This window comes from Pseudophryne corroboree, chromosome 6 (assembly GCF_028390025.1).
Source record: "Pseudophryne corroboree isolate aPseCor3 chromosome 6, aPseCor3.hap2, whole genome shotgun sequence".
Classification (NCBI taxonomy): Eukaryota; Metazoa; Chordata; class Amphibia; order Anura; family Myobatrachidae; genus Pseudophryne; species Pseudophryne corroboree.
Window position 1 is genome coordinate 647,918,038 of NC_086449.1, and position 9,339 is coordinate 647,927,376.

The 9,339-nt window shown below is 44.4% G+C and overlaps 1 pseudogene; it reads right to left on the minus strand.

The window, feature by feature from the left end:
• Positions 1-8,710: 8,710 nt before the first annotated feature.
• LOC134939004 (5S ribosomal RNA) lies at positions 8,711-8,828 on the minus strand (annotated as a pseudogene).
• Positions 8,829-9,339: the final 511 nt, after the last annotated feature.

Here is a 9,339-nt window from a genome sequence, read left to right on the forward strand (position 1 = left end):
GCTAGAGTTAAGAATATAGTATCCTTATCCATATTATCAAATTGATCTGTCAGCTCATCTGTCCAAGCTGCAATTGCGCTACACACCCATGCCGACGCAATTGTCGGTCTTAGCACAGCACCCGTATGAGAATAAATACACTTTAAGGTAGTTTCTTGCCTGCAATCTGCAGGGTCCTTAAGGGCCGCTGTGTCAGGAGACGGTAGCGCCACTTTCTTGGACAAGCGCGTCAGGGCCTTGTCCACAGTGGGGGGTGATTCCCAAATCTCCCTGTCCTGCTTAGGGAAGGGGTATGCCATATAAATTCTTTTGGGGATCTGCGGTCTCTTTTCCGGAGTCTCCCAAGCTTTTCCAAAGAAATCATTTAATTCATGAGATGTGGGAAAATTAATAATCTGTTTCTTTTCCTTAAACATGTGTACTCTGGTGTCGAGGACCGAGGGTTCATCCTCAATATGCAACACATCCCTTATTGCCACAATCATACACTGAATGGTTTTAGTCACCCTAGGGTGCAATTTTACTTTGTCATAGTCGACACTGGAATCAGAATCCGTGTCGGTAGTAGTGTCTTGTGTTAAGGGACGCTTTTGAGACCCCGACGGGCCCTGTGAGTCGGTCCAATCCAAGGATTGACCCCCTGATGTCCCCCCTAATTCAGCCTTATCAAGCCTTTTATGTAAAGATGCCACACTTGCATTCAACATATGCCACATGTCCATCCATTCCGGAGTCGGCACAACCGACGGGGACACACCACTCAATTGCTCCACCTCCTCCTTGGAGAAGCCTTCCGCTTCAGTCATGTCGACACCACGTACCGACACCCCACACACACAGGGATTAACCTACAAGGGGACAAAACCCCAACCAGGCCCTTAAGAGAGACAGAGAGAGAGTATGCCAGTACACACCCAGCGCTTAATAACACTGTGGAAAAATATGACCAGATAGCGCTTTTTTATATAATAATATTCCAATTCCCACTCACTGCGTCGCCAATATGCCCCCCTCCTCTTTTTTCCAGCCTGTGAAGTTCAGCAGGGGAGAGACCAGGGAGCCAGCGTTCAGCATGCAGCCTCTGAGGAGAAAATGGCGCTGGTTAGTGCTGAGGATCAAGCCCCGCCCACCCGATGGCGGGCTTCGGTCCCAGTGCTTTTTTTATTAAAATGGTGGGGGATTCTTGGATTTACTGCCTCCGCAGCCTAATCCATCTTAACATGCCCAGAAGTGAGGAATATTGCTGCCCAGGGCGCCCCCCCCCCCCCCCCCCCCCCAGCGCCCTGCACCCTTCAGTGCTGCTCTGTGTGTGTATAGTGGAAGCAATGGTGTGCAGCTTACCGCTGCGCGCCTTACCTCATGAAGATCTGATGTCTTCTGCCGCCTGATGTCTTCTGCCTTCTCATACTCACCCGGCTTCTATCTTCGGCATCTGTGAGGAGGACGGCGGCGCGGCTCCGGGACGAACCCCAGGTGAGACCTGTGTTCCGACACCCTCTGGAGCTAATGGTGTCCAGTAGCCTAGAAACAGAGCCCAACCGTAAAGCCAGCCCTGCTTCTCTCTCCTCAGTCCCACAATGCAGGGAGCCTGTTGCCAACAGGAACCCTGAAAATAAAAAACCTAACAAGATTCTTTTAAAACAGAAAACTCTGGAGAGCTCTCTGCAGTGTACCCTTTCTCCTCTGGGCACAGAATCTAACAGAGGTCTGGAGGAGGGGCATAGAGGGAGGAGCCAGTGCACACCCATAGTCAAAGTTCTTTTTAGGTGCCCTATCTCCTGCGGAGCCCGTCTATACCCCATGGTCCTTACGGAGTCCCCAGCATCCTCTAGGACGTTAGAGAAAATAGGATTTTAATTACCTACCGGTAAATCCTTTTCCCGTAGTCTGTAGAGTATGCTGGGCGCCCGCCCAGCGCTTTGTGATCCTGCAGTGGTTACTTGGTTCAGTACTGCTTTGTTCTTGGTTAAGTACTGTACTTGGTTAAGTATTCTCATTCAGCTGTTGCTGAGTTTTCAAGCTGGTTAGCTTGGTTTGCCTTGTATGTGTAAGCTGGTGTGAATCTCGCCACTATCTGTGTTAAGTCCTTCTCTCGAAGTTGTCCGTCTCCCCGGGCACAGTTTCTAGACTGAGTCTGGTAGGAGGGGCATAGAGGGAGGAGCCAGCCCACACTATTAAAGTCTTAAAATGCCCATGGCTCCTAGTGGACCCGTCTATACCCCATGGTACTAATATGGACCCCAGCATCCTCTATGGACTACTAGAAAAGGATTTACCAGTGGGTAATTAAAATCCTATTTTCCAGGCCTCCTGGAGATCTGTAGAATTATCAGTTAGGAATGAATGCAGCACATCTTAATTAGTAATGAATACACCTGTGCACTAGCTAGGTGGTCTGGAAAATGTGAATTGTTGGTAGATCTCGAGGACTCGTTTGGCCAGCCGTGCTTTAAATGGTCTCTCAGTCTGGATAAGTACAATTGACAATCATGGAGAAGACCTGACAGTTGTGCAGAAAACCATCATTGACACCCTCCACAAGTAGGGAAAGCCTCAAAAGGAAATTGCAAAAGAAGTTGGATGTTCTCAAAGTGCTGTATCAAAGCACATTAATAGAAAGTTAAGTGGAAGGGAAAAGTGTGGAAGAAAAAGGTGCACAGGCAGCAGGGATGACCGCAGCATGGAGAGGATTGTCAGGAAAAGGTCATTCAAAAGTGTGGGGGAGCTTCACAAGGAGTGGACTGAGGCTGGAGTTAGTGCATCAAAGCCACCACACACAGACAGATCCTGGACATTGGCTTCAAATGTATTCCTCTTGTCAAGCTGCTCCTGAACAACAAACAATGTCAGAAGTGTCTTACCTGGGCTAAAGAAAAAAAGAACTGGTCTGCTCAGTGGTCCAAAGTCCTTTTTTCTGATGAGAGCAAATTTTCATCTCATTTGGAAACCAAGGTCCCTGAGTATGGAGGAAGAATGGAGAGGCACACAATCCAAGATGCCTGAAGTCCAGTGTGAAGTTTCCACAGTCTGTGTTGATTTGGTGAGCCATGTCATCTGCTGGTTTTGGTCCACTCTGCTTTATTAAGTCCAGAGTCAACACAGCCGTCTACCAGGACATTTTAGAGTACTTCATGCTTCCTTGCTTTATGGAGATGCTGACTTCATTTTCCAGCAGGAGTTGGCACCTGCCCACACTGCCAAAAGTACCAAAACCTGGTTCAATGACTGTGGGATTACTGTGCTGGATTGACCATCAAACTCACCTGACCTGAACCCCATAGAGAATCTATGGGGCATTTGCAAGAGAAAGATGAGAGACATGAGACCGAACAATGCAGAAGAGCTGAAGGCCGCTATTGAAGCATCCTGATCTTCCATAACACCTCAGCAGTGCCACATGCTGATAGAATCCATGCCACGCCGCATTGAGGCAGTAATTCATGCAAAAGGGGCCCAAACCAAGTAGAGTACATATGCATGATTATACTTTTCAGAGGGCCGACATTTCTGTATTTAAAATCCTTATTTTATTGCTTTTATGTAATATTCTAATTTTCTAAGATTTTGGATTTGGGGTTATCTTAAGCTGTAAGCCACAATCATCAAAATGATAACAAATAAAGGCTTGAAATATCTCACTTTGCATGTAATGAGTCTATATATTCGTTTCACCTATTAAGTTGAAATACTGAAATAAATGAATTTTGGCATGATATTCTAATTTTCCGAGTTTCACCTGTAAATTGTTAGATTTAAGATACTCCACAACTCTTTATTTTAATAGTGTTTCCTTTACTTAACCTACTATTGATGTAAGGCTCACTGGTCTGTAGTTACTTACTTTTTCCTTGCTTCCACTTTTGTGCAGTGGTACTAAATTCACTCTTTTCCAGTCCTCCGGAATTGCTCTTGTAGCTAGTGATTGGTTGAATAATTATTTTAATGGTGCTACCAGCACCCCTTTAGGTATCTTTGGATGTATTCCATCTGGCCCTATTGATTTTTGAGAGTTCTGTTAGGACCTTTTCCTCTGTAAATTTATTTTCATCTACCTCATTTTTATGATTGTCCCTGCAATATAACTGTGGCTCCTTCCCATCTCCTATACTGAATACTAATAATTATTATTTATATGATCTGCTATTACCTTGTCTCCCTCAACCACTCTGTCTTAAGTGTTATTATTCCTCCATTAGATTTTCTCCTTTCATTTATATACTTAAAAAATTCCTAACCCTTTTGATACAAAGGTGTCCTTGAGTTTGCACTTTTACATTTTACCCATCTCTCTTGCACTATTTCCAAGTTCTTCCAATCTGCCAATTAATAGCTAACCCATCTCTCCATTTTTGCAAAGTCAGCCTTCAAAAAATCCAACACTTTTGTCTTTATGTGGCATAAGTAAGTCCCTGATGGAATATCATTGTTCCGTCCTTCATTAACATTGCTCCAATGTGTATGGATAATCTGGGCTGATGGGCATTCATTCCGTTATCAGAACGAATACCCATCACTCAAGTGGGTGTCCAGCTTAAGTCATTTCAACACTACTGCATTCCTCAGCTTGAATGCCCCTATACTGAAACTAAAGATATAGTTGGCAGGATGTAATGGGTGCGAGTTTGTACAAATGTGCGAGTTTAGCGCTAAACTTGTACATTTTGCAAACCCGACCAATGTAATAGGGTGCGGGAACATGCAAACTGGCATGGTTCCTTCAATACCAAAACTCGCAATGGCAAAACTCACATCCAGATGTTTTGCCATTGCACACATACAACTCAGGCAATGTAACAGAATGCAAGTTTACAATTCGCACCTAAAACATTACCAAAAACTCTCCAAAAAATAGACCAGCTTCAAGCTGACGAGTTTGACAGAAGCATGCACAGATCAGTGAGATCCATGCATGCATCTGTCAGGAAAGTGTTTCAATTTAAAAAACAACAACAACAACAACAACAACAAAACGGTTCAGTTCCCCCCAAAGCATAACCAGCCTGGGCTCTTTAAGTTAGTCCTGGTTGCTAAAATACAGGGAAAAAATTGAGTAGGGGTTCCCCGTATATTAACAACTAACACCGGACTCTTGGTCCGGTCCTGGTTCCAAAAATACAGGGGGGAAAAAAGACATAGGGGTCCCCTGTATTTTTTGAACCAGCACCAGGCTCCACTATGCTACAGCCAGGGGACACATTTTTATTGTTCCCTGCATCTGCAGCATCAACCCCCCAACCAGTAAGCCCCGGCGAGGGCACCCAGGGGAGTGAGCCCCCCACAATAAAGGGGGCCCTACTCCAGAGCACCCAAGGGCCAGGGCTGAAGCCTGGCACTGTCCCCCGCACCCCTGTGCAGTGGGTGCCATGCTGATAGCCATTGTGTAAAAAACAGGATTTTAATTGCCTACCGGTAAATCCTTTTCTCTTAGTATGTAGAGGATACTGGGGTCCACATTAGTACCATGGGGGTATAGACGAGTTCACTAGGAGCCTTGGGCACTTTAAGAAATCAATAGTTTTCACTGGCTCCTACCTCTATGCCCCTCCTACCAGACTCAGTCTAGAAACTGTGCCCGAGGAGACGGACATATCCTGAGGAAGGATGTAACATAACAGTGGTGAGATTCGAACCAGCACACACAAACAAGAGGAAAGCCATGCTAACCAAGCTTGAACAGGAACAGCAACAGCTAAACCAACAACATTACTTAACAAAGTAACAGTGCAGGAAAAACAAAGCACTGGGCGGGCACCTAGTATCCCCTACGGCAGACATTCCCAACCACGGTCTTCAAGGCACACAAACAGTGCAGGTTTTAGTGATATCCAGGCTTCAGCATAGATGGTTAAATCAAAATAACTGAGGTACTAATTAAGCAACCTGTGTTCAAGCCTGGATATCACTAAAACCAGGACTGTTAGTGTGCCTTGAGGACTGCGGTTGGGAAACACTGTCCCACGGACTACGAGAAAAGGATTTACCGGTAGGTAATTAAAATCCTATTTTCTCTTGCGTCCTAGAGGATACTGGGGTCCACAATAGTACCATGGGGATGTACCAAAGCTCCCAAACCGGGTTGGAGAGTGCTGAGGTTCCTGCAGAACTGATTGACCAAACTGAAGGTCCTCAGAGGCCAAAGTATCGAACTTGTAGAACTTAGCAAACGTGTTCGAACCCGACCGAGCAGCTGCTCGGCAGAGCTGTAAAGCCGAGACACCATGGGCAGCCGCCCAGGAAGAACCCACCGACCTAGTAGAGTGGGCCTGTATTTTAGGAACCGGCAATCCTGACGATGAATAAGCATGCTGGATAGTAAGCCTGATCCAGCAGGCAATAGACTGCTTTGAAGCAGGACACCCAATTTTCTTGGGATCATAAAGAACAAACAGCGAATCAGATTTCCGGTGATAAGCTGTACGCTTCACATAGATCTTCAAAGCGCTCTCAACATCCAAGGACTTTGAGGTAGCAGAGGTGTCAGTAAGCACCGGAACCACAAAAGGTTGGTTGATATGAAATGCAGACACCACCTTAGGAAGAAATTGCTGACGCGTTCTGAGGTCAGCTCTATCTTCATGAAAAATCAAAGAGGGGCTTTTGTGAGACAACGCCCCCAGTTCCGACACACCCCCTGCAGAAGCTAAGGCCAACAGTGTAATGGTCTTCCGATTGTTGGAACTGCAACACCACGTTAAGATCCCAAGGTGTCGTGGGAGGCACAAAGGGCAGTTGGATGTGCAGAACACCCTTTAAGAACGTCTGAACCTCAGGGAGGGAAGCCAATTGCTTCTGGAAAAAAATGGATAAGGCCGAAATCTGGACCTTTAAGGAGCCCAAACGTAGGCCCACATCCACACCCGACTGTAGAAAAAGGAGAAAACGTCCCAGTTGAAATTTCACTGTAGGAAATTTCCTGTTTTACAAATACGGTGGTAATGTTTAGACGTTACCCCTTTCCTGGCTTGGATCAGGGTTGGAATAACCTTGTTCGGAATGCCTTCCTGGGCTAAAATTTGACACTCAACTTCCATGCCGTCGGAAGATCCTCTCAAAGAGGTAGAGGCCACGGGTCCTCTAGCTGTGAATTTCCATTATTTTAAATAAACATTTCAATGCCAGCGTTAATATATACTGCGGACGCAAGGCGCATCTTATTACCAAATACAATAAAAGTGTGCTGAACGTCGCAGCACTATGTCCCTTAAGAGAAAGCAAGCAGTCGCACACATTGTATACTGAGGTCCAACGCTCAGAGATATATATATATATATATTTGATATTAAAAGTTATGCATACAAAATAACATATGTACAGTATATCATTCAGTATGACATAAATATATAAAGACAGGGTTACAGTGTTACAGTTACATAAGAATCAGTTACAGCCAGTATATGTCACCCCATGCTCAGTGGACAGTCGTCTCCATTTTAGAATCAGCACCAACAGAACTTCCTGGGTGAGTGGAAATACTTATATACTATTTATTGGGGAAGGTACATGTCTGGAGCTGAGTCTTCTGCTATTGGTCCAGGGGAGAGAGGTCTCTCATTCATTGTGTGTTATTGGTCAGTTCATATGCAAGCAATGTCCAGTTTCAAGATGCAGTTATAGGGGTTAGCCACTGGTTTTCTGCACACATGCTTTCTTCAGGAAGTTCTTTGTTCTCACAAGAGTGACTTTAGATTTCATACATTTTATCATAACTAATCGTTGCAATGTGCTACAATTTACACATAGCTACTGTATCAAATTAATCTACACAGTCTCCTGATCATTTTGACACTAAGCATGAGATAATTAACTCGTTCAATAATACATATATATCTGGTTTTACACTCTATTATATAAATACCATATAATACATGTCTGGTGCTTAACATGTTTTGTATATGTGTAATCTATGTGTTGTATGAATTGTGTCTGTGTGCATCTTTATGGCGTTTCTCAGTGATTGCACCTTTTACCGTATATACACCCACCACGGACGCTGTGCGACTCTATGCATGATGTACGGTAAAGAAGCATGGTGCATCCATATATGTCAATTGCGTCCTTACGCAACCACCGAGAAGCACCAATCTGTGTGTGGTTTGTATTGTCTTCTTTTTCTGACTTCGACAGAGCATCTCCAGTAGATCCACGTACCAGGCCCTTCTTGGCCAATTCGGAGCAATGAGAATTGCTTGAACCTTTTCCCTTTTTATTCTCTTGAGAATTCTTGGGATCAGTGGAAGAGGTGGAAACACATAAACCATCTGGTAGACCCATGGAGTCCTGACAAGAGGAGAGAAAGAAAGCTCTTGTGTGGGCGCACCCCTCTGAGATCCAAAGAAAAATGTGAGAAATAAGAAAAGTGTGAGAAAATATTTAAAATGTTCTGGTCTGTTAATCACACGAGAAGGATTAGAAAGGCTGCAGACACCTGATAGTCTGACACCCGTTTCTCCTGACCAGTACAGATATTCTGTATTGATGAGACCAACCAGGGAGGTCAGTTTTGTGTCTTTAAGGGACCACTTAGATAGGGTCAATACTAGACAAATTGCTATTCACCCGTTAATCATGTAGCACAAGTTAGAGATGTATGTGTTGGCGTACCAGAACGCTATTGAGAGTAAAGAAAAAATTAGGAAGAAAGAGAAAGGGGAACAATTAGTGGTGATACTGCTGTTGGTGTCCACCCTTCAAGAGAAGGGGAATAGTCCCTACTCTACAACACCGAGTATTCCCAGGGAGTCTCCTCTCAGGTACTAACCCGGCCCGACGCTGTTTGGCTTCCAAGATCGGACGAGATCGGGCATTAGCAGCGTGGTATGATAGTAGAGAGGCTATCTACCAATGAGAGTGCACCTATATAGGAATGGTAGGATTGGGAGATTTTTTGAAAGATAAAGCCATATAGTGTGTGGATCTGCTTTTCACGTTAGGCAAGGTGAAACAATTGCCACTTAGTGACGTAGTACACCCTGGATCGTGGATGAGAGTCCACAGAAAATTAGTGAGCAATGAAGAGAAGAAGAGAGTATTCAAATGGATTTTACACTAATTAAGATTAGTTGTTGGTTATTATCCCAAGGAGGAATAAAGAAACTAAATAACAAAATAACAAGTATGGAGCATCAGGTAGATTTGTGAATCCAAATATAAATCACATATACATTCTTTTTGTGCATAAACACCTATGAGTACAGTAGCAGAGAATCACTACTTTAGAAAAAAGGATGAACCAAGCCTATGGAGTGTAACACACTGCGTAGGCAATTATGGTGGAATAGTGTGCAAAGAGCAGGTCTGACCTGCAATCAATAGGATTAGTAAACTGTAATATGCATGGAG